This window comes from Dama dama, chromosome 5 (genome assembly GCF_033118175.1).
Source record: "Dama dama isolate Ldn47 chromosome 5, ASM3311817v1, whole genome shotgun sequence".
Taxonomy (NCBI): Eukaryota; Metazoa; Chordata; class Mammalia; order Artiodactyla; family Cervidae; genus Dama; species Dama dama.
In genome coordinates, this window is record NC_083685.1 from 107,589,397 (window position 1) to 107,615,764 (window position 26,368).

Sequence of the window (26,368 nt, forward strand, 5' to 3'; positions counted from 1 at the left end):
TATCACTGCTGAAGCTGAAAACTGCTGGGCATTCCTTGCTTATTTCAACCTCACTGGTGCCACTCTGCGAAAGACTTAGAGAATTAAAGTGGGACAAATGAAAGTGGGCAAAAGGACAACAAAAAGCTTGGATATGGAAGGAATGTAAAGACTTTATCCTTTATACCCTCATTCAATCTTCACTACAATGTTCTGGAGTTGGTACCACTTGCAATGGGGAGATCACTATTTATAAGGGAGATTCCCCTGATTTTGAACTGCTTTATATACTAGAAAATACTTCTTTATATGGAATAGGAGTTTGTCTCCTTAGGACTTGCATCCATTGAGCTTACTCCTTTGCTGCCTTCTGGGGGCAACACACAGCTCTTAATTGGTTTTCCACAGGCTGTGCCTCCAAATATTTGAAGGGAGCTGTCATGTGTACCCCTCGAGTAATATACATTTCCAGTTCCTTAATTTGTCTCTCCTAAGACCTGATTTCCAGATCTTTCCTCATCCTGCTCTTTCTTCCTTAGTTAATATTTTCTACAAAACAAAGTGTCTAGAATTGAACAGAAAATATAAAGTGTGATTAGACCAGGTCTAAGTAGAGCGGAAATTTATATCCCTCGATCTTGGCACTATATTTCAGATAGGATAGCTTAAGCAGGGAAGGAAAATGGAGCAGGCTGGTGAGAAATGGGAGGAATCCTTTCTCTCTTTCAAACTGTGTCCATCTACTTGACCTCTAGGGCTGCATTAGTCACTGATACTATGATCCACACAAATCCCCAAGGTCGGTGAGGAAGCGGCCAGACTGGCAGCCATTGTGGGGAACAAACATTTGCTGAGCTGAGTCTGTGTAATTTGTGAGAAGAGAAAGGAGCATTAGAGTAGAGAAACAATGTGGAAGGTGAGAAGGAGCAGCCCTCTTATCTCAAGAGAAGGAAGTGCAGATTTACCTAGGCTAAGGCAGCTTCTCCAGTTCTGCTGTCCAGGTAACTCTACTTCTTTTGCAGTGCTTTTCCCTACTTCCCTTCTTGGTGGCAGCTGTTATTATTTTTGTTATCATTGTTGTTGTTATTGACATTCATATAACACTTGGCCATTAGCCTTTACGTCTTATCATATCTCTGGGAGGTGAGTATGATCATTGTTTTCACATATGAAGAGCCCAAGGCTCAGAGAAAATATGTACCCAAGATCACATATCTGAAAAGCAACATATCATTTCCTTTTTCTGCCTCTGACCCTCTAGAATTTATATATAAGTCCACATATCTGGATGCAATGCGTTTAGGATGTCAGCCTGTTTTCCACCTCATCCTACTCTTAATCCTGCCTTAGCTCTCAGACCACCAGTTGTTGTTTATAGAGTCTGAATCACCGCTTTTTTCCTGTGGAAGAAGATAAACCAAGCAAACTACCCCAGTATTCAAGATGACCAGGTTTAACCAGGGAATGTGTGTGTGTGTGCATATATATGTGTGGGTGTAACCCTTAAAGATCAAGAATTCCTGCAAACAGAGTCCAAGTCAGATATTGGTTGACTCCTGGATTCTATAAAAACTCCTCAAGGTCCAGGGCTTGTCCAGTATGGGAGGTTTTGCTTCAGGAATCTTCCACTTGGGGGGTGTCTTCTCCAAGTTTGGAAATACATAGGTACTTTGAACATAATTGACCTTGATGTTGAAGGGTTCAGGTTTGGCATATTACAGCAAGGCTGAGGACAATAGGAAGGGGGCTATTAACATGAATTTGGGAAGAGGTTCTCATTGAGAACCCATTATGATGGGTATGCAAATGCTATGACTTCCTAGGTACTGGGAGTTGTGATACAGGGATGGATAAGAAGTGGGGGTTTTCAGCTTTATTGCCCAGGTGTCTGCTTTCACGTGAATCAGCCTCCCCCTACACCTCTCCTGCCCCCTCCCCCACTCTATTGGAGATCCTGATCATGGTAGATATATAGATCAGAGCTTTGAAGCCTTTGAGTAATAAGCAGATCAAAAATCTCCAACTCCTTCCACCTGTGAGCCTCCCAGCACTGGCTGACAGAGTCAGGCTCAAGGCAGCTGGAAAGGCAGAAGCCTGGAGGCCATGAGGAGCTTCCCTTCCAGTAGCTCAGTCCTGATCCTGGGGACTTACGGAGTGGTTCTGACAGCAGAATTAACATGATGGGAAGTCTAGGGTGAGACAGGAAGGGGAGAGAGAGAAGGGACACAGTTGAATTAGGATCTGGCATCTACTCTCCTGTTTTATGCAAATGTTGCTTTAGCTCCAGAGAAGCCATATTCCAGGACAAGTTTGATGTTTCTTTAAAAATAAACAGCCTTTGCAAGCCATCTGGAAAAGGCTCTGAAGAGGCTCCTGATAAGGGCATCTCACCATATCCCAGCAGCAGGGCAGTAAATCTAGAACATGCAAAAACATCAAAAAAAAGTCCTTCCTTGATCAGATGTTGTAAAGAATTTGCCAAGTGTGCAGATAAGGAGATCACTAGAGAGAGTGCATGTGTGAGTCCTTCAGAGAAAGCCCATTTATTTTCTCCTTCTCTGTTACCTTCTGCTGTCTAGCCAAGCGAGGCCTGCACAACAGGGGGAGGTGGGCAAGCACTGGCTGAGGCTACGCAGCCCAAGTCACATATGGCTTCTCTTCCCCAGGTGCCCCGCTCAGCACAGGAAGGTCTCGTCTTTCCTTATCGGTTTTGAAATACGAGGCACAGAGACTCAACGGCTGCCAAGGGAAAAGGCTATCACAGAGCAAATACCTAAAGGGGAGAGACATATTTGAGAAAGAACAGATAACATTTTCAACATATTTAGAGATCCCAGCCCTCGTCCGGCTTCAGTATCCCTTCACCTGAGCTTTTACCAATAAGATGTGTCAAACAAATTAAACTGTTCAGGGGAGGGCATCTTACCAGTCCTTTTTTCTTGTGTTGAAGCTGGCCTAGAGACAACCATGCTGAAATAATGGGTCTTGGTAATTTCACAAGCTAAGGGACTCCAAGCATGCCTTATTTATTTATTTATTTTAATAAACACCAACTGCTTTTTATTATTCAGTTCCAGAAACCTTTCACAAGATGGTACCAAAAAAAAAAAAAAAAAGAAAGAAAGAAAGAAAAAGAAACATACCCCCACCCAAAACTTTATAACCACAGCTCAGCTAATGGTATTTTTTCCATTGTTCCCAGTCAGCTCCAAACCCATTGTGTGCAAAGCCCATTTTTCCATGCATCTAAATGGTAGAAACAGACTATGAAATTCTTTATTCTATTTGTAGCAGCTTATGCAGGTGCAGCCAAACACAAAGCTTCAGGACAAACTGTACACAAACTTTACAATGTGGGATTTGAATTTAAAATATGAAACATAAAATCTACACAAAACTGATAAAAATCAAACATAGATATCAGGACTGAAACTTATAACCCATGTGTGAAAGGGAGTCTTGTTTCCTTTCAAGTGTTTTATTCTGCTATAGAACAGTTGAGATGAAGATGTAAAGCTTTGTGGTGAGTTTAAATTATACACTCTGTAGATACTATACCAATTTAAAAACTTACACATAGACCAAGAGATGTCCATCAGTTCATCTGGGTTGACCAGATGCTCCAGCTGGATTGCGGAAAACAAACCAGGCCAATGTGGAAAGAAAATCCACCTGTGCAATTTGTTTGCATAGTTTACTGATGGGCACATTGCTCTCCTGGTCCATGATGGCTACTGCTTTCTTCATCAGAGCTATCATTATAGGCTTCACGCCTCTGACCACCTCCTGAGCCCTGAGTGCTATCAAATTCTTGAAGCGCTACCTCCTCTGTGTCTCCAATAATATTTGGAACGTCTGGTCTAGATGGCAGAAGATCTTCTAATTCAGAAAGCTTGTCTAGGTTGATCCAGGAAACTGCACATCAAATTTTATATAAAAATCACCTTTTTCAAAGGGATTATGATATTGTGGCATTCCTTCACCTTGAACTATAAGAACACATCCTGGTTTGATTACTTTGACAGGGGGGCATTTTACCACAATCTGAGGTCCATCAAGGTGCTTAAATGTGAACTGAAATGCACACAGAGCTTCAACAAGTCCTATCTTATATGTCATGTGCAAATCATTCCCATCTCTCTGGAACACCTCATGTTCTTTTTCTTGAAGCAAAAAAACAACATCTCCTGGGTCCACTCCTGGGACCTGGTCTGCTTCCCCAGTAAATGTAATTCTCTGTCCATGTTTCATGCCTTTGTCTACGTGGACTTCAAGAGTCTGGACTTCTTTAATCACCTTCTTCCCTTCACATTTTTTACAGCAGTCCTTTTCATTAATTACCTCTCCTTCTCCATTACAGTCAGAACACACAGACTGCATCTGCTGTACCATTCCTCGAGCCAGCTGTTTGATCATGCCGTGGACACCTCGACCCCAACCAGCACTACACTTCTGAACAGCTCCAGATTTCTCACCTTGGCCACTGCATGCGCTACAGAGTGCATTCTTGCTAAGTTGTAGTTTGGCTGTCTTGCCATTACACAGGTCTTCTAAAAATACTTGAGTGGATGCATCATGTCTTCTCCTCTTCTTCTGCCATTTCGACTTCTGCTCTGATTGACCATGAAGCCAAATAAACCTCCTCCAAAAATGTGAGAGAAAATATCATCCATGCCACCACTTCCACCGCTACCTTCCCGAAAATCTTGTTCTCCATATCTGTCATATAGTTCGCGCTTCTCAGGATTTGATAGTACTTCATATGAAAAACTTATTTCTTTGAATTTGCCATCAGCATTTGGATTCTTATCAGGATGGTATTCTTTGTCTAACTTTCTGTATGCCTTCTTCAGTTCGTTCTCACTGGCGCCAGGCAGGACGCCCTGGATGTACAGTTTCCGGTCGGCCACGTTCCCCATGGCGGCCGGGGGTGCAGCGCTCAGGCAAGAAGGCGGAGAAGCAGGAGGAGCGAAGCCGGGCCCTAAGCAGCGGCGGTGTGGGCGGAGACAGCGAGCAGGCACGCCATATTTTATCTTCTTTGCAGGTAGCCACACTCAACCCCTTGACCATCGGGAGTATCAATTATTGCTGAAATCATTAAATAGTAGTGATGGGGGGATTACAATTCTTTGTTTCTCTCAGTAGTTCTTTATTAAAACTACTGCTGTACACATAGAGATGAAAACAGGATTAAAACTGAATGACCCATTGGAACGCAGAGTTCCAAAGAATAGCAAGGAGAAATAAGAAAGCCTTCCTCAGTGATCAATGCAAAGAAATAGAGGAAAACAATAGCATGGGAAAGACTAGAGATCTCTTCAAGAAAATTAGAGATACCAAGGGAACATGTCATGCAAAGATGGGCTCAATAAAGGACAGAAATGGTATGGACCTAACAGAACCAGAAGACATTAAGAAGAATGTGTGGCAAGAAAACACAGAAGAACTATACAAAAAAGATCATCATGACCCAGATAATCTCGATGGTGTGATCACTCATCCTGGAATATGAAGTCAAGTGGGCCTTAGGAAGTGTCACTAGGAACAAAGCTAAGGGAGGTGATGGAATCCCAGTTGAGCTATTTCAAATCCTAAAAGATGATGCTGTGAAAGTGCTGCACTCAATATGCCAGCAAATTTGGACAACTCAGCAGTGGCCACAGGACTGGAAAAGGTCAGTTTTCATTCCAATCCCAAAGAAAGGCAATCCCAAAGAATGCTCAACTACTGCACAATTGCACTCATCTCACACACTAGCAAAGTGATGCTCAAAATTCTCCAAATCAGGCTTCAACAGTATGTGAACCATGAACTTCCAGATGTTCAAGCTGGATTTAGAAAAGATCAAATTGCCAACATCCGTTGGATCATCGAAAAAGCAACAGCATTCTAGAAAAACATCTATTTCTGCTTTATTGACTATGCCAAAGCCTTTAACTGTGTGGATCACCACAAACTGTGGAAAATTCTTAAAGAGATGGGAATACCAGGCCGCCTGACCTGCCTCTTGAGAAACCTGTATGCATGTCAGGAAGCCACAGTTAGAACTGGACATGGAACAAAAGACTGGTTCCAAATAGGGAAAGGAGTATGTCCAGGCTACCTATTTAACTTATATGCTTATTTAACTTATATGCAGAATACATCATGAGAAACACTCGGCTGGATGAAGCACAAGCTGGAATCAAGATTGCCGGGAGAAGTATCAATAACCTCAGATATGCAGATGATACCACCCTTATGGCAGAAAGCAAAGAAGAACTAAAGACCCTCTTGATGACAGTGAAAGAGAAGAGTGAAAAGTTGGCTTAAACCTAAGTTCGGAAAACTAAGATCATGGCATCCAGTCCCATCACTTCATGGTAAATAGATGGGAAAACAGTGGAAACAGTGACAGACTTCATTTTTGGGGGTTCTAAAGTCACTGCAGATGGTGACAGCAGCCATGAAATAAAAAGATGCTTGCTCCTTGGAAGAAAAGTTATGACCAACCTAGAGAGCATATTAAAAAGCAGAGACATTACTTTGCCAACAAAGGTCCATGTAGTCAAAACTATGGTTTTTCCAGTAGTCATGTATGGATGTGAGAGTTGGACTATAAAGAAAGCTGAGCGCTGAAGAATTGATGCTTTTGAACTGTGGTGTTGGAGAAGACTCTTGAGAGTCCCTGCGCCTGCAGGGAGATCCAAACAGTCCATCCTAAAGGAGATCAGTCCTGAGTGTTCATTGGAGGGGCTAATGTTGAAGCTGAAACTCCAATACTTTGGCCACCTGATGCAAAGAACTGACTCATTTGAAAAGACCCTGATGCTGGGAAAGATTGAGAGCAGGAGGAGAAGGGGATGACAGAGGATGAGATGGTTGGATGGCATCACCGACTCTATGGACATGAGTTTGAGCAAGCTCTGGGAGATGGTGAAGGACAGGGAAGCCTGATGTGCTGCAGTCCATGGGGTCGCAAAGATTCGGACACAACTGAGCGACTGAACTGACTGAACCCATATTGGGATCATGATTGTTGCTAATATCTCTGTTTTTTAATATGCTGTCTAGGTTGGTCATAGCTTTTCTTCCAAGGAGGAAGCAGTTACCATCTGCAGTGATTTTGGAACCCCAAAAAATAAAGTCTGTCACTGTTTCCACTGTTTCCCCATCTATTTGCCATGAAGTGATGGGACCAGATGCCATGATCTTAGTTTTCTGAATGTTGAGTTTTAAGCCAGCTTTTTCACTCTCCTCTTTCACCTTCATCAAGAGGCTCTTTAGTTCCTATTCGCTTTCTGCCATAAGGGTAGTGTCATCTGCATATCTGAGGTTATTGATATTTCGCCCGGCAATCTTGATTCTAGCTTGTGTTTCATCCAGCCTGGCATTTTGCTTGATGTACTCTTCATGTAAGTTAAATAAGCAGGGTGACAATATACAGTCTTGACATAGTCCTTTCCCAATTTTGAACCAGTCCATTGTTCCATGTCTGGTTCTAACGGTTGCTTCTTGACCTGTATACAGATTTCGCAGGGATCATACTAGAGTTCTTTTATAGGTCAAGTTAAAGCTTCATGAGCCTCTTCAGCTCTCACTTTCATCTTTCCCATCATCAACATTTCTTGTTAGCTAAAGAAAGAAAGGGAAAAGGAATTTCAATTAATTGGAGGCAACATTAAAGGAACCCAAGAGTGCTCCACACATGACAAGCTTGCAGAGAGGGTTCTGATGGGAGATCTAAGGCAAGCCAAACAAAAGGAGTACAGAGGAGGTGGGGTGTATTCTGAGGAATCAATAATCTGAAATGTACTACCAGGAAGAGACTAATTCCAGATTCTTATAGCTTCAAATTCTCTTAAAATATGAGGATAGCTGGGAGGCAAGAAAATTCTAAAAACTTACATTCTGAATGAGGTCACCAGTTTAAAGAATGAAAACATATTGGGTTTTATGAGGGGATCTCGAAAAATGAGAAGAAGAGAAGAAAGAGAAAGCTGGGTGTTGAAGTCTCTTTCCTTTTAGAATTGTGATACATATTCCTAATGTTCTTGGCCTTTCATATATCCTTGAGACCTGGTCTTACCTGGTTACATTTCCCTCCAAAACACGGTACTCTTTTCTATTTTGACTTCTAATAAGCTCTTCCATTTGCCTGAATGATTTTCCTCTCATTCTACATCTGGAAAACCTCATCTGTCTTCTAAGATGCAGCTCAAATATTTCAAGGAAGACTTCCCACCATCCCTAGCCAGAGTGAATCTCTGTCCTTATCTTTTCTGCCCATGTCTTTTAATTCCACCACTGGACCCTTTCATTGCATGTGTTTCTTGTTTTTATGTATCTTCATTTTTGTATCCTTAATACCTGAGGGGAAAGACATATCTTGTAAATAAATATGAAATATTGAAAAGATAAGTGAATGAATACAAGGGTAAAGATGAATAGATCGAACATCTGGCATAGGTGACATAATATTAACAATAGACAGATATAACAAACATGTTTAATTTTGAATTTTCTCTCTTCTTCACATAACATAGAAATCTTCAAGATTTAAGTAACAATATCTTTAGCAAGGAGGGTATTTGTCTCACTAACTCACCTCTATGGCATCATTCAGTTCCAGGTGCTATATTTTAAGAGCATCTTAGACTCCCTGAATTGGAAGGGACTGTGAAGATTATCTGGCCCAATCTCATTTTTCTGACAATGTTTTCATCAAGTGGTTGTCCAGCCTCTGATTGCAACTCACCCATCACCAGTCAGGGAGCTAACAACTTCCTGACACAGTCAGTTTTCTCTTCAAACCTTATTTAACATGAGATTTGTTTTAATGAACTTTCTCCTTTTGCTCCTAGGGCTAATCCTTCATCTATCAGAAGACAGTCATAATGCCTTTGCTACCTCAGTCTTTCCCACTCCAGGTGAAACCCTGTTATCCTTCAGCAGCTCATTATATGACGTGACAATATCACCCAAGAAACCAGAGGAATATGCTCTGACCACACCTGGCGCAGAGTATAAACTGTTCTGCATGGTGCCACCAGCACAGAAGTCCACTAGGACTGTAGCATTTTCCTTATTCTTGCAATCCTACCAGCTACTTATGGAGACTTGTTGAATATTCGCTTCTGTTTCAAGCTCTTTACACACAGTGTCTCACTTAATTCTTTTCCCATTTTGTACATGATGAAACAGACTTGTAGAGGGTAAATACTTGCCCAGAGTCACACTATGAGTACTGCATTTCTATTAATACAGCTTGTGATTATTTTTTGTTTTGTTTTGTTGGCTTTTGGGGAGCAGTCATACCCAGAGTTAACTCCTACTGAAACATCTATTTTCTGCATATGTGATGACTTGGTCATTATTTCCACCTTCATAAAGCAATTAAGAAGTTTTTTTCCCCAAATTTTATTATACAAATTTTCAAATATTGAGACATATTGAAAGAATAGTACAATGAACACTGTACATCTACCACCTGAATCCAGTGGTTATCATTTTGTTGGGTTGGTTTTATATAACTTTTTATTTATACATCCATCATTCCATCCATGAATTTCAAAATAGGTTGCACTTCTCCCTTAAATATTTTAGTATACATTTCTTAAGAATAAAGAATATTGTCCTATATAACCAATTGTCACACCTAAAAAAAGTTAGCAATAATACCCAGTCCTTACAAACTCCTTTAACTTTCCCAAAATATCTTTTGCAGAAAATTGTGGTATAATACACATCACATAAAAGTTACAATTTTAATAACTTTTAAGTGTACAGAGCACAAGTGTTAAGCACATGGGTGCAAACAATTCTAGAACTTTTTTCACCTTGAAAAACTGAAACTCTGTATCTATTAAATAATCACTCCTCATTCCCTTTTCCCCCAGCCCATGATAACCACCTGTTCCATCATCTATATCTATGAATTTGACTACTCTGGATACTTCATGTAAGTGAAATCATACAATGTTTGTCATTTTTATGACTGGCTTATTTTACTTAGCATAATGTCCTCAAAATTCATCCATGTTGTAGTGTGGGAAATATAGATTTTCCATCCTTTTTAAGGCTGAATTATATTCCATTGTGGGTTTATATCATATTTATTCATTCACCTGTTGATGGACACTTGAGTTGCTTCTACCTTTATGTTATTTTGAATAGTGCTGCTATGAACATGAATGCATAAGTATCTCTTCGAAGGCTTTATTTGAATTCTTTGGAGTATATACCCAGAAGTGGAATTGCTGGGTTGTATGATAATTCATGTAATTTTGAGGGGGACCTTTATACTGCTTTCCCCAGCAGCTGCTCACTTCTTACCAACAGTGTGCAAGGGTTTTAATTTCTTTACATCCTCACCAATACTTTTTTTCTTTTCTTTCTTTCTTTCTCTTTTTCTTTGATGGTAGCTATTCTAATGGATGTGATGTGGTTTCTCATTGTGGTTTAAATTACTTTTCCTTAATGATTAGTGATGCTGGACATCCTTTCATGTGCTTATTGGCCATTTGTATATCTTCTTTAGAGAAATGTCTATTCAAGTCCTCTGCCTATTTGTAATCAAGTTGTTTATTTTTTGTTGTTGAATTGTAAGAGTTCTTTATACATTTTGGATATTAACCCCTTCTCAGATATAAGATTTGTAAATATTTTCTCCCTTTCTGTGGATTGCCTTTCACTCTATTGATTATGTCCTTTGATGAAACAGTGACTTTTTGAATTCAAAATACCTTTGTTCTGCCTAAATTTCATGTCTTTGAATGTTTTATCTCTACCTAGAATGTCCTCCTACCTTCTTCTGTTTGGATAATGCTCTGCATCCTCTAATACTCAGCCCCGTTGTCGCTTCTTCCACTCCATCTGAGTTGGAAGTTTTACAACTGTATTCCTAGAGTATCCTCTGCAGGAGCCTCTATTACAGCTTTTAGTCTAGTGTGTTATAGCCCTCTGATTACCTTGAAGGCAAAGACCACTTTGTTCGTCTTTATTTTCCTAGTGCCTAGAACAGTGGCTCATAAACTCCTATTGAACTAGCAAATGTTATATTTAGCTGAACACTCTGAACTAGAGAGGTCAGAGGAAGTCACCAAGAATGGAGGAAAGTGACGATGATTAAAAAGCATGTGTGTAATATTTTACAATCATCAAATAATGTAAGCATATATTATTTCATTCCACCCAGCTTTATTGAGGTATGATTGACAAAACTTGTATGTATTTAGGTTGTACAATGTCATTTTTTTAAAAAAAAAGTACAATGTGATGATTTAATATACATATACATTGTGAAATTGTTACCACAATCAAGTTAATTAATACATCCATCACCTCTCATAATTTTGTTTGTTTTTGTTTTGTGGTGAGAACACTTAGTATCTACTCATTCCGCAAATACCAAATATACAAATACACTATTATTAACTATGGACCTTTGTCAGCAAATTTATATCTATGCTTTTTAATATGCAGCCGAAGTTTGTCATAGCTTTCCTTCCAAGGAGTAAGTGTCTTTTATTTTCATGGGGGCAGTCACCATCTGCAGTAATTTTGGAGCTCAAGGAAATAAAATCTGTCACTGCTTCCACTTTGCCATGAAGTGATGGGACTGGTTGCCATGATCTTAGGTTTTTTTTAATGTTGAGTTTCAAGCCTGCTTTTTCACTCTTCTTTCACCCTCATCAAGAGACTCTTTAGTTCTTCTTCACTTTCTGCCATTAGGGTGGTATCATCTGCATATCTGAGGTTGTTGATATTTCCCCTGACAATCTTGATTCCAGCTTGTGATTCATCCAGCCAGGCATTTTGCAGGATATACTCTGCATACAGGGGTTTCCCAGGTGGCTCAGTGGGTAAATGCAGAAGGTGCAGGAGATGCGAGTTCAATCCTTGATTTGGAAAGTTCCCCTGAAGGTGGGCATGGCGACCGACTCCAGTATTCTTGCCTGGAGAATCCCATGGACAGAGGAGCCTGCTGCTGCTGCTAAGTCACTTCAGTCGTGTCTGACTCTGTGCGACCCCATAGACGGCAGCCCACCAGGCTCCCCCATCCCTGGGATGCTCCAGGCAAGAACACTGGAGTGGGTTGCCATTTCCGTCTCCAATGCAAGAAAGTGAAAAGTGAAAGTGAAGTCGCTCAGTCATGTCAGACTCTTAGCGACCCCATGGACTGCAGCCTACCAGGCTCCTCCATCCGTGGATTTTCCAGGCAAGAGTACTGGAGTGGGTTGCCGTTGCCTTCTCTGACAGAGGAGCCTGGCAGACTACAAAGAACCGCAGAGTTGAACACAACTGAAGCAATTAAGCACACACTCATGCATGCACACTCTGCATATAAGTTAAATAAGCAAAATGACAATATGCAGCCTTGTCATACTCCTTTCCCAATTTTGAACCACTCAGCTGTTCTATGTTCCATTCTAACTATTGCTTCTTGATCCCCATACATGTTTCTCAGGAGACAGGTAAGGTGGTCTGGTATTCCCATTTCCGTATAGTCAAAGCTATGGTTTTTCCAGTAGTCATGTACGGATGTGAGAGCTGGATCATAAAGGAGGCTGAGTGCAGAAGAATTGATGCTTTCAACAACCTCAGATATGCAGATTGATGTTGGAGAAGACTCTTGGGAGTCCTTTGGACTGCAAAGAGATCAAACCAGTCAATCCTATAGGAAATCAATCCTGAATATATATTGGAAGGACTGATGCTGAAGCTGAAGCTCCAATACTTTGGCCACCTGATGCGAAGAGCTGACTTATTGGAAAAGACCCTGATGCTGGGAAAGATTGAAGGCAAAAGAAGAAGGGGCAGCAGAAGATGAGGTGATTAGATAGCATCACTGACTCAATGGACATGAATGTGAACAGTCTCCAGGAGATAGTGAAGGACAGGGGAGCCTGGTGTGCCGCAGTCCATGGGGTCACAAAGAGTCGGACACGACTTAGTGACTGAACAACAACAACACGATAATATATACTAGTTTCCCTGAACTTATTCATCTTATGACCAAAAGTTTGTACCTTTCGACCAACATCTCCCCATAGCCTCTATATCTCAGTGCTTAGCAACCACCATTCTACTGTTTGTTTCTATGAGTTCAACTTTTTTAGATTCCACATATATGTGAGATCACACAGCAATTGTCTTTCTGTGTCTGGTTTATTTCACTTAGCATAATGTCCTTCAGATTCATCCATGTTGTTGTAAATGGCACAATCTCTTTTTTAACGGCTGAGTAACATTCCTATGTGTGTCACATTTTCTTTCTCCATTCATATGTCAGTGCATCCATATCTTGGCAGTGAAAGCATGGAGTCCTAACCACTGGACCACTAGGGAATTCCCAGGCTGTTTCCATATCTTGGCTATTGTAAATAATACTGCAACAAACATGAGGATGAAGACATCTCTTCAACATACTGATTCCATTTCCTTTTGATGTATACCCAGAAGTGGGATTGCTAGATCATATAGTAGTTCTATTTTTATTTTTTTGAGAAACCTCAATACTTTTTTCCATAATGGTTGTCCAAATTTACATTCCCATCAGCAGTGTACAAGGGTTCCCTTGTCCACATTTTCACCAACACTAGTCATCTCTTATCTTACAGCATGCTGTGATTCATGGGGTCTCAAAGAGTAGGAAACGACTGAGCAACTGAACTGAACTCAACTGATGTTAACCATCTTAATTGATGTGAGGTGATATTTCACTGTGGTTTTGCTTTACATATCTCTGATGATTAGTGATGTTTAGCACCTTTTCATATACCTGTTGGCCATTTGTATGCCTTCTTTGAAAAAATGTCATCTCAGGTCCTTTCAATCCAGTAATTTTTATTTTTTTGCTATGAGTTCTTTGTGTATTTTGGATATTAACTTATCAGATATATGGTTTGCAAATATCTTCTCTCAATCCATAGGTTGCCTTTTCATTTTGTTGATGGTTCACTTTGCTGTATGTTACTTTGCTTGTTTTTACTTTGACATAGTCCCATTTATTTAGTTTTGCTCTTGTTGCCTGTGCTTTTGGTGTTATACCCAAAAAATTATTGCCAAAACCAGTATCAAGGAGTCTTCACCCTATGTTTTCTTCTAGGAGTTATATGGTTTCAGGTTTTACTTTTATTTTATTTTTGGCTGCACTGCATGGCATGCAAGATCTTAACTTCCTGACCAGGGATCAAATCCATACCCCCTGCAGAGGAAGTGTGGAGTCTTAACCACTGGACTGCCAGGGAAATCCCTCAGGTTTTACATTGAAATCTAATCCATTTGAATTATTTTTTGCCTAGATTTATTTCTAGGCTCTGTATTCTGTTCCATTGGTCTATGTGTCTGTTTTTATGCCAGTATCATACTGTTCTGATTACTATAGCTTTACAGTATAGTTTGAAGTCAGAAAGTATTATGTCTCCAGGTTTGTTCTTCTTTCTCAAGATTTCCTTGACTAGTCAGGGTCTTTTGTGGTTCCATATGAATTTTAGGATTTCTTTTTTTATTTCTGTGAAAATGCCATTGAAATTTTGATGGACTGCATTGAATCTGTAGATCATTTTGGGTAGTATGAACATTTTAACAATATTAATTCTTCTAATTCATAAATATGAGATATCTTTCCATTTATTGGCATCTTTTTCAATTTCTCTCATCAGTGTCTGATAGTTTTCAGTGTACAAATATTTCACCTCCTTGTATTCTATTTTACTGGTGCTATTATAAATTGGACTGTTTTCTTAATTTCCTTTTTGATAGTTCATTGTTAGTGTATAGAAATGAAACTGATTTTTTTACGTTAATTTTATATCCTGCAACTATACTGAATTTTTTCATTAGTGTTTTAGTAGTGTCTTTAGGTATTTCTATACATAAGTTCCTGTCAACTACAATTAGAGAGAATTTAACTTCTTTTCTGATGTAGATGCCTTTTATTTTTCTTGCCTAACTGCTCCAGCTAGGTCTTCCAGTGTAATGTTGAATAGAGGTTACGAGAGTGGGTATCTTTGTCACGTTTTTGACCTTAGAGGAAAAGTTGTCAACTTTTTATCACTGAGTGTGATGTTAGTGGGTTTGTCATAGATGGCCTTCTTATGTTGAGGTACTTTATTCTGTACTTAATTTGTGGAGAGTTTTGAATCATGAGAGGATTTTGAATTTTGTTAAATGCCTTTTCTGCATCTATTAAGGTGATTATATGGTTTTTATCCTTTATTATGTTAATGCAGTACATCACATTTATTAATTTGCATATGTTGACTCATGCTTGCAGGGATAAATCCTACTTGATCATAGTGTTTGATCCTTTTAATATGCTGTTGAATTCATCTGCTAGTATTTTGTTGAGGGTTCTCACATCTATGTTCATTAAGGATATTGGCTATAACTTTCTTTGCTTATAGTGTTCTTGTCGGGCCTTGGTATCAGGGTAATGCTGGCCTTGTAAAATGAGTTTGGAAGTGTTCTCTTCTCTTTAATTTTTTAGAAACATTTGAGAAGGGTTGATGCTAGTTCTTCTTTAAATATTTGGTAGATTTACCAGTGAAGCCAACTGGTCCTCGGCTTTTCTTTATTAGGGATTCTTGATTACTGATTCAATCTCCTGACTCATTACTGGTCTGTTTAGATTTTCTTTTTCTTCAATATTCAGTCTTGGTTGGTTGTATGTTTCTAGGAATTTATCCACTTCTTCAAGGTTATCCAATTTGTTGGCATATAATTGTTCACAGTAGTCTCTTATGATCCTTTGCATTTCTGTGGTATTATGTTATCTTATTTGATCCTCAGAACAGTAGGTAAAGTATATATATTTAATCTTCATTTTACAGAGGAAGAAGGTGAACTTGTGAGAGGTTCATTGACTTTCTTAAGGCTACATAGACGAAAATTGGTGGGGCCAGGACTTGAACCCAAGCCTTTTCACTACCAGTTCATTGTTCTTTTCCTGTAATAGGGCATTGTTGAAGTAACTGAAAATGCTTAGCTTGGAGTAGAAAAGACTTAGAGCAGGTATTATAGACATTTTCAAAGATCTGAAAAAATATCACATGGGGTTCTTGAAAGGGCTTCCATTTATCCTGTTTAGCTCTTATGAGTGAGATTAGGAAGGTAATAGGAAGAACTTTTTGACAATAAAAGCTGTCCAAATTTGAACTGGACTTTCTAATCAGCTTCCTATAACTTGGGGTGTTAAAGCATCAGCATATGGCCATCTGAAAGGAAAGTTCTTGGATAGGAGCCTGGACCAGATGACCCAGAGATCTCTCAATGACTTTAAGATTCCCTTTGGGTCTTTCCCCGTATCTCTTGTGAACATATGTCCTGGGAACATTTGCATGGCTGGCTTAACCACAACCACCAGTAAAGTTGGACATCACCCCTTTGTAGAAGACTGAGTTATACCTTGCTCCCAGAAGCAAATAATGAAAACAATTCTGAACTGAAATAAATATAGATTGATTCTAATCAAGAAATGTGTTCCTTTCAGTGATGCTTAGGATCATAATACTAAGAAAGCCCTCATTCCAGTTGGAACCAAGAAATCAAGATCTCCAAAACTCAGAGGTATAATTGGATGGGAATGAGAGAAACAGGTGTATTAGCGACAGGCCAGAGGGGACTATTAAGCAAGAATTCCTCTCTGTACACCACATTCTTCTCCTGGAACCACTTTGAAAACTTGACCTTGAATTATTTCTGGGAGAAAGGAGAAGTCAGCAACCCGGGGAATCAGAGTAGGAACCAAAGTCTTCGGATATAATCCAGTTGTCAAATGTCTTTCATGCTCCTCTGGCAGCATGAAGTCAGAGGTTTCCAGGAGACTGCTGTCTGCTCGTGCAATCAGGTCATGAAGCCCTAACTGCTCAGCGCAGCACTGAGCTCCTGGGAGGAATGGGTATTGGAAGAACATCAACGTCTTCACGTTCAGGATTTAATAATCTGGACGTGTATTGCCATCACCCTTCTGTGACCCCTGACCTTCCTTTCAAGTCCCTGGCCCTCAGGTTCATTAAAAAAATCTGATCACTAGTGACCTGGGTCCCCTTGTAGCTGACACTGCCTCAGTCCTTTCATTTCTTCTCTGGCCCTGACATGCTTCAGGGATACAAAACAGCTGGGGCTCGGTGGTGAGAAAATAACTTGCTGGAGAAATCTGTCTACAGCAAGAACTTCAGTGTGGAGCTAGGAGATGGGAAAAGGACAGCAGGGAATAAGAGGTTTTGCCCTGCTGAGCAGGAAAATATTGTTTTCATGGGCTACCAGGATGCAGAGGCTGGGGCAAAGATGAAATTCTCTTCTAAGGAAAGAAAAATGAGAGAGAAATAGCATCTCTCCAGCTCTAGCCAAAACAGCTTCAGGGTCACCCTTTGGATCAGGGATCCCCCTCTGGTTTCCCATTGCAGCTTTAAATTCTGGACCTAAGACCTATCCCCAAATAGCTTCTGAAGGGATGATTTCGGTTATGTTCTTGACATGAAAAAAGCTTCTTTTTTCAACATGTAATTTTGAGGTCTTACCCACTGTCTCTGTAATTCTCATTCTGATCCTTAATGGAACTACAGCACTGGAGACTGGACATAATTTGACATTTTCCAGGCCTTGACATTGAACAAGGACATATGGTATAAGAAGTGACTCTTGGTCCAACAGGATGTGTATACTGAGGGATGTACTTCTCTGAGTGTAGGGCTGGAACACATTGAGTGATCCCTGTTGCCTTAGTGACAGTGTTTGCAATGTGACCAGCTAGGCTCGGGGATGCAACCTAAGACTGCAGAGCAGGTCTTTGGCCTGACCTGGCCTGGCACTTAACACAACCTTAATAAATGTTTGCTGAGCACATACTCGGTGCCACCCCCAGTCAGAGGTAGAGCTGTAACAACCAGTACTATTGGCATAGACTTCCTTTTACAAGGCCCTTTCACAGACATCTAATTTCCTCTATGCAAGAGCTCTTTGAAGTATGTATGGCAGGTCTAATTATTAACAACTTCATTTTACAGATGAAGAAACTGAGAATTAAATGAATTAAGTGACATGCCCAAAGTCAAACAGCTAATCAAGGAGGGAACAAGTTTTTAGACTCTAAATCCCATATTCCCTCTCCTATAAGAAAATAATCCACACTGAAGGCCAAAATAGCTAACTCAAAACAGACTATACCTGTGTAGGGGGCATGGATGATATAAGATTGGCCTTGATAGTTGTGAAGCTATGTATTATTGGGTAAATGGGAGTCCATTATATCTTTTTATTTAGGTATATGTTATAATTTTTTCTATAACACCAAGGGGGTTTTGAAAGAATGAACGTGTGTTCTGTGTTGAAATTCTGCCCTTTCCAAACTGTTCTTAGATAATTTTCATTTTTCGATCTCTATGTTTTCTTCCAAAGGTAGAGACCTCATTACCGATTGTAGCTGCCATTTACTGAGTGTTATGTTGTATCACTCAGGAAAGTGCTTTCTTCATTAGTCTCACTGTTTAGTCCTCCTCACAACCACCCTGCAACTAGTTACTACCATCCCCACTGTGCAGACAAGGAAACTGAAGCTTAGAGAGGTCGCATAACTTTCCAGGATCACAACGACCACTGGAGTAAATACCAGAGCGGAGACATGAGCTCGAGCCTGACTGATCTGAGAGCCTTATTTTTGACTCCTATTTTCTACCTTCCAGCCAGAGGGGGAACAACATCCTTCTCTTGGAGGCAATTCTCTCTGAAATGTGCTTTCCTTCTCAGCATTATACAAGAAACTCTGAACATGGAATTGTAGACCTTCTCATCCCCACTGCTGAATAAATATGACTTGTAAACACAAAAGCTCTTTCATGCTCAGCCAGGCTAGTCTGTCCCCACCTCCCTGAGGGGATTCAAGCACTTCACTTTGTTTTGTAATCTCAGGTGGATGAAGCTGGTGTCGACCATCTGAGCATAGGGGTCATGGCTATTTTTTCAGTTCCTGCAAACAAAACATCTATCAGAGAAGTGAGGAGGCAGGTGGAGGACTGGAAGGGGGGACAACTGCCTTCAAAAGGTATTTAGGTTCCATGTCTTTTCGTGGATTCCCAGAGAAGCAGCTCTTGGCAGGCAAGGTCTTTACCCCTGGTTGAACTAAACAAGGTTAAAGGACCCCAAAATCAGCATAGCTGGGATGCCCTCATCTCAAGTCCTGCCTGATTTCAGTGAATCCAGTACTGACTAGGCTCCTCTCCTCTAGCGGCAGCCTTCTCCCACTGGTGAGAAGAGCCTTGGGCTATCATCAGGTGTGGTATCAAATATTTAGCTGGAGAACTTTCGGAACGCTTCAGGGATGCAGGGAACTGTTTAGATATCAGATTCTCTCCTGCCAGGTCAAGCGAACCCCCTGTTGACGAATGGCTGGATTTCCTCAAGCATCTTTCCCAGCAGCCAGTTATCTTATGTGCCCTTTAACTGGCTGTCCAGCTGAGAGGCCCCAGGCTTGCAGAAGCTGTTCTTCTAATCCCCATCTCAGGCTCAAGCTGCTGCAGTGGGCGATGGAAGATTGTTTATAAAAGTTGAAGGCTCACGGCCTTGCACCTGGTTTCTGTCTGGCCCACGCTGACGGGGATGAAGGATCCTTAATTTATCTCAGCCTCTCTTCTCAGGCAGCTCCTGCTGTCATGGCAAGCTAGGGCTGGTGTTTCACTCCCTGATAAGCAACCTTCTGAGGGGCTGGGGAGAGCCACTTACAGGCCTCACATACATACCTCTTTCGAGACCCCCACACTAGTCCAAAGGGCAACAGGGCTAGATGGGGCAGGGGCTTCTGAGGGTTTAAATAGAAGGTCAAGTGGGCCCTGATTCCAGCTATCTGGTGGCAGGGCATTTTGCTCTTTATTTACAGATTTTGGAAAGAGGTAGCTAAATAACCCATCTGCCCTTTTTTTACTTCCAGGAGAATAAGAGAGCAAGGACATCTGCTGGGCAAAGAACAGCAGGGATGACCCTGTTATGTGAAGGCTGGGGACAAAGTAGAGAAAGACCCACTGGGACAGACAACACTCATGAAGGAAGGATGGAATTTAGTGTGAAGAGTGCAGAAGCCTCCTCCCTAGAAGCCCCTAAAGACAGAGAGGCATTCACGATAATAATTAACATTTATGGGGTGCTTACTATGTGCCCAATCCCTGCGCTAAGCACTTGATCTCATTTAAAACCCAAGAGGTAAATACTCTTATTACATCCATTTAACATATGAGGAAATAGAGGCTTAGAGAGATTAAGTATACAGCCAGTAAAAAGAGCTGAGATTTAAACACAGGAGAGTTCGTTCCAAGGTCCCAAGCTCTCAATGACCATGCTGCAGTTGAGAGACACTCTGTGGGCAGCTGACTGTGAGAGGATGGAGTTACGTGGCCACTGACATGTGTTTAGGAACGTGGCTGCCTGGTTATACACGGTGACGACCCTGGTACTTGCACCTGGGGTGAAAAAGTAACCCAGCTGGTGGCTTAGAGAAAGCAGATCGCAAAGAGTAAGTGTGAATTGGTCCCTCAAGGAAGCAGAATTTGGAGAAGGGGACAATGGGGCTCCTGACCGCTTTGGGGGTTTTGAAGAGGCAGAATTCCCATTAAAAACAACTGCTTCAAAAAAAAAAAAGACAAAAACAACAACAACAACAACAACTGCTTCCTTTTGACTTGGAGAAATCCATTTACTGCCTCCTACGCTCCTGGTAAAAGTCAATAACCCTTTGGACATGGATTCTGACAGTAGACAGTGGTAGTACTCTTTGGATAGAACCAGAAGTTAATCATCTCAGTTTTTGAGTCAATTCCAAATAGCTGAATAATGCACTGGCCCTCTAGGAGGGTGTTCTCTCCCTGCTAGGTAAGTGTTTGGAGTTGTCAGACAGGTCAGCACCTTCCTCTGCATTGGAGGAACTGGGTCTGGCCAAGGGATCTTCTTTCTGTTCACAGACTGGACCTTTCAGCCCCCACAGATGCACCTGTTGTCCTGATGATCTTGGAGAAACAGGGAAGAGGGAGAGGATGGCACAGTATGATCGTCCCTGGCTATCAAACAACCCTGTTGTGGGGTTTGGAGCATCTTTACTCTCAAAGGTAGTTGTAATATTGGCAGCTGAGTGGAGAAGAGGACTGAAAGCCTGAGGTAAAGGTTTCAGTCCCAGGAAAGGCTGGTCCAGGACTCAGGATGTGTTCCATTGTTTATTCCACCACTGAGTTACTGTAAGGCATTAAGAAAGAGGCCTCACGATTCCTGGACCTCCTCTTCTGAAACACAGAACTTGGTCCCATTCTCTGTTATTAGAATGTGTCAAGGACAAGTGGGGCCACTTAAAATAGGTGTCCGCTACATTCAAGGCAAGGTGGCTTTGACAAAGGTAAGTCCATGTCTCTGTTGTCCTTCTACCTCCTTCGGCTGAGGTCTGGGCCTTCTTTTTTGGAGCAGCCAAATCATCTCCCAGGACCTTACTGTCTGCGGGCAGAAAGAATTGACTGAAGGCTTCAAGCTTTATTCCTGCAATTGCAGCTCCTATCTGACCCCTTGAGGACAGACAGTTGGAGACAAGGGGAGATTGGGGTGGGGTAGCGGGGGGATGCTCTGTTTCACACTCTTCCAACCTGACGCCACCAGGACTGGGATGGTGACAAGCCTGGACTCAGTGTGCAGAGAAGCTGAGCCTTGTGGACAAGAAGCAGATAAACTGCACCAGGCCTCTTAATGAACCCAGCGCCAGCTTCAGATAAACTGTCACCACTTACCCCTCCCAGGCCTCCCTTCTCCAGGAAACACTCCCCGCTTTGCATCAGCAGCGGGCTTGCAGGAGCAGGAGCCCTAGTGCCTGTTGCTCTCCAGAGAAGTTTTGGAGTCGAGACTTTAGGGAACTCTCATTAGACATGTATTTGATTTCCATTAGCTCCAGCTGAATCCAACTCTCCAGGCCCAAAGAGGAGCTGGAAATTAGCAACTGTTGCAAAAATACATGTAAAAACCACCAGGGGAATGTTAATTTTAAATTGTGTACTCCAGGACCTCAAGAATTATATTTGCAGACAAGTTCTTTAAAGAGGTAATTAAGGTAAAATAAGGCCATTAGAGTGGGGCCCAATTCGATATGGCTAGTGTCCTCATATGAAGAGGCAGTTAGAACATAAGACTATGTGAAGACAAGGAGATGACAACATTTACAAGCCAACAAGAGAGACTGTAGAAGAAAATAACCCTGCCAACACCTTGATCTTTGATTTCTACTCCCCAGAATTTAAGAACATAAATTTCTGTTGTTTAAGCAAACAAAAAACACTCTGTTTTGCTTTCTTGTGTTTTTTTTTACTACTCTCTTTTCATTTCTCTTTTGAATCATAAATTCTTTCTAGCCATAGAAGAGGTATGTACATTACAAGCAGGTAAATTCTGTTTAGAAATGTTGAGAACTCCATCCCAGACAAGCTGGGTGGTAGCAAAGATAAGGCTAAAATCTGAAAGTCTTGCTTCTCATCAGGAATATTTCATTATAATATTTGCTCCAATAATTGCCCGATTTTATGCTTTGTTTTGGCCTTTGCAGACCTGGCTGTGCAGGTTCTGAGAAATGGATCATCTCCTTGTAGGTAACTGGGACAAGCAGACTCAAGCTTATTTCTCCTCTGTTGCACACTACTAGGATAACCCCTTGTAGTTTCTCAGCCTTGAGACCAAAGAAAGAACCTAAGAACAGCGACAGAAACATCAGTAGTTTATTGGACAGGGGAACCTTACCCAAAGGGTCCTGGAGTGATTGACACCATATCATGTGTGGCAGATGGTGGGCTCCTAGGGTAGAAGGAGGCTACCATTTATAAGGGCAACATCAGGTGGGCTCATTAGTTACCAGGGGGTAATTAAGCCCTGTAACTAAGAGAATTGGATAGTCATATGAGTGAAGAAGGGACTGGTCAAAGAGGGGATGCACAAACAGCAAGAAAACAGCCATCTTGAGTGACCTAACCATATACCACATGCACTTACAGGAGTTATATAGATGTTAACCAAATATTAAGCTCCCTAAGAGTGTGAGCAAATGATCATTCTTATTAGGGAAATGGAAAGGCATCTTTTGAAGGCATTTGAAAGAGAGGTAGATGTTTCTCTTTTTTTGTTTATTGAGTAGAGTTGATTTATAATATTGTATTAGTTTCAGGTATACAGCAAAGTGATTCAGATTCGTTTCCATTATAGGTTATTAAAAGATACTGAATATAGTTCCCTGTGCTATACAGTAGGTCCTTGTTGTTTATCTATTTTATATACGGTAGTATGTATCTGTTAATCCCAAACTCCCTCTCCTGCTTTTTCCATTGGTGAACCATAAGTTTTTTTCTGTGTCTGTGAGTCTATTTCTGTTTTGTGAATAAGTTCATTTGTATTATTTTTTAGATTCTACATATAAGTAATACCATTTGTCCTCTGACTTACTATGATAATCTCTAGGACCATCCATATTGCTGCAAGTGGCATTACTTCACTCTTTTTTTTTCTTTTTTTTCATTCTTTTTTTAATAGCTGATTAATATTCCATTGTTTATATATATACCACATCTTTATCCATTTATCTATCAGTGGACATTCAGGTTGTTTCTATGTCTTGGATATTGTAAATAGTGCTGCAGTAAACATTGGGGAGGAGGTATCTTCACAAGTTAGAGTTTCTTTCTTTTCCAGACATATACCCAGGAGTGGGATTGCTGAATTATATGGCAAGTCTATTTTTAGCTTTTTAAGGAATCTCCATACTGTTTTCCATAGAGGCTGCACCAATTTATATTCTCACCAACAGTGTAGGAGGATTCCCTTTTGACTACCCCCACTCCAGCATGTATTATTTGTAGACTTTTTGATGCTAGCCATTCTGACTGGTGTGAGGTGATACAAGAGGTAGATATTTCTCATCTGGAACAATGTCAATGACTGTGAGCACATTGAGATGACTTCTAAAGGGTCTCTGAACACTAGGATAAGGTCCAAGCCCACAACTGGGAAAGCTATGAGGTCTCTAACCTCAAGAATATCTGTTCCAACAGTTTCAAAAGATTCGATGAGAATTTGGCAGGAGATAGTTGCAATCTGTAGGATATGATTTAACAGGATGAAGGACCTCCTGATTTTTATTTCAGTGTTTTATATCCAGAGTAAATATTTTTAACTGAAGGAGATAGAAGAATCCCACTTTTTTTTGACCCAACTGCTAAGTTTGGATGGATTCTTATTATCCTCTAATGGTTTCACCTAAGTAAGCAAAGACACATCATAAATTTCTTGTTATCCACACAGTGACTGTCTACCTCAGTTCTATTCACTTAGTAGGGCTCTGTTGATTTCTGAATGAGTTTTGGATGTTTACTTAGTTGGAGATGTTCCTCAGTGCCATCCTTTCCATTTGATTAGTAAACAGTCCAGTCTTCCCTTGTAGCTCACTCGATAAAGAATCTGCCTGCAATGCAGGAGACCTGGGTTCGATCCCTGGGTCGGGAAGGTCCCCTGGAGAAGGAAATGGCAACCCACTCCAGTATTCTTGCCTGGAGAATCCCATGGACAGAGGAACCTGGCGGGTTACAGCCCATGGGGTCGCAAGAGTCGGACATGACTTAGTGACTAAACCACCACCACCAATAAATAGTCCATAGCGTTTTACCCAAAGTGTGATTTGGATCAGCCTCAATAGCATCACCTGGGAGCCTATTAAAAGTGCAGAATCTCAGGCCTACCCAGATCCACTGACTCTGAGTCTGTAATTTAACAAGATCACCACATGAATCACATGCCCATTAAAGTTTGAGAAGCACTGATACATATTGCATGATCTCATCTGATATTCTCTTCTATCTATGAGGTAGGCAGGACAACTACTTTTATTTTCACTACATATCAATGAAAATTGAAACTCAGAGGTCAGGAAACTTGCCCATGCTCAAAAAAAAAAAAAAAAAGAAAAGAAACTTGCCCATGCTCATACAATTAAATGCAGGGTTTGGAATTTGGACTCAAGTCTTTTAATTTTTTAAATTTATTTATTTGGCTGAGCCAGGTCTAAGTTGTGGCATGCAGTATCTTTAGTTGCAGCATGTGGACTCTAGGTCCCTGACCCAAGGATCAAACCCAGGGCCCCCTGCATTGCAGGTGGCAACTGGGCAACCAGGGAAGTCCCTGGACCCAAGGGTTTTTGATTCCACATCCCAAGCTCTGTCTACCAGGCCAGAATTCAGAAGAAGGAGAGATAAGCAGCTAACTCAGTACAAATGAAATGTCCTGCGACCTAGCCCCTTTGTGCTCCTGTTTTTCTCACATGTAAGATGCTCTCTGAAAGAGGGAGAGCTGTGGTATTGAGCTCAGTTCTTTCTTCAGTCCCTTTTCCCCCAGTTATGTAACAGCATCTCTAACCTGAGCCAACTGCTTCAGAAGGGCAGGCTGTTAGCAATAATTGCCAGCACCTGTCACAGTGCCCGGCATTTAGTATGCACTCAACAAATGTTTGTTGAGTCAAATAGAATTACCCAGCATTAGTGCAAGCTCTCAGCTGTTGATTACCAAGGTGTACCGGTAAAGTAGTGTTCCAGGTTTTGGTGACTCCTCTCTCTAGTCTTAGAGTAACATTCAAATTACAAGTCCTCCTGGCAGGAATTAGGGACACCATCTTCTCAACCTGAAGGGCAGATTTTAAAAAGAAATTCCATTGTCTGTGCCTGTCTGTCCTCTGGATAGGGTCCAAGCCAGGATCTGGGAAGGCCTGGAGTTGTTGAGGGCAGAATTTACATGCTCACACTTGAGAACAGACTCTGCTGCATTTTCTTTGACTGGGAGCTTGGAAAGTGTGGGAAGAGTCAAGAGCACTGGCAGAGCCAAGTTTGAAGCCAGGGGTCAGCAGAAAGAGATTACTGGGTGACAGTTACTGAGATCTGCTTGTAAACATTGGCTAGTGTTTGAGGCTTTCTCTGAGATTGTTGACAATGGGAAAAAGCTAAAGTTAACCACACAGGGGATTTCAGTGCATCTAAACCAACACAGGGCTGAGTTAGAAATGCCTAGCTTTCTTTGCTTGCTTCTCCAAGGGAGCAGAAATGAAGCAAAGCTCTGAGGAGGGTTGAATTATTATATCATAAAATATTTTCTGAAGATCTGAGCTATGAAGATGGACCTCAGTAGTAAATTTGACAGCTGTTCCACTGCTTGTACTTTAGCACTTCACACCAAAGCATAAGTGAAAGGAATGTACTGTCTTTTCCAAGGAAGGTGTCAACCCTCCCCTCTGTGAACAGGGCATGTATTTGGGGGTTCTTCTACCTGGGTATGACTAGTTGTGCTGCCCCGTTCACATGTTCTCACCCAGCCTTCTTGGTGTTTGGTGAAATCTGTGGGCCATAAGACAGATAATCCTATA

The 26,368-nt window shown here is 41.2% G+C and overlaps 1 pseudogene; it reads right to left on the bottom strand.

The window, feature by feature from the left end:
- Positions 1 to 3,673: 3,673 nt before the first annotated feature.
- LOC133056030 (dnaJ homolog subfamily A member 2-like) lies at positions 3,674 to 4,898 on the bottom strand (annotated as a pseudogene).
- Positions 4,899 to 26,368: the final 21,470 nt, after the last annotated feature.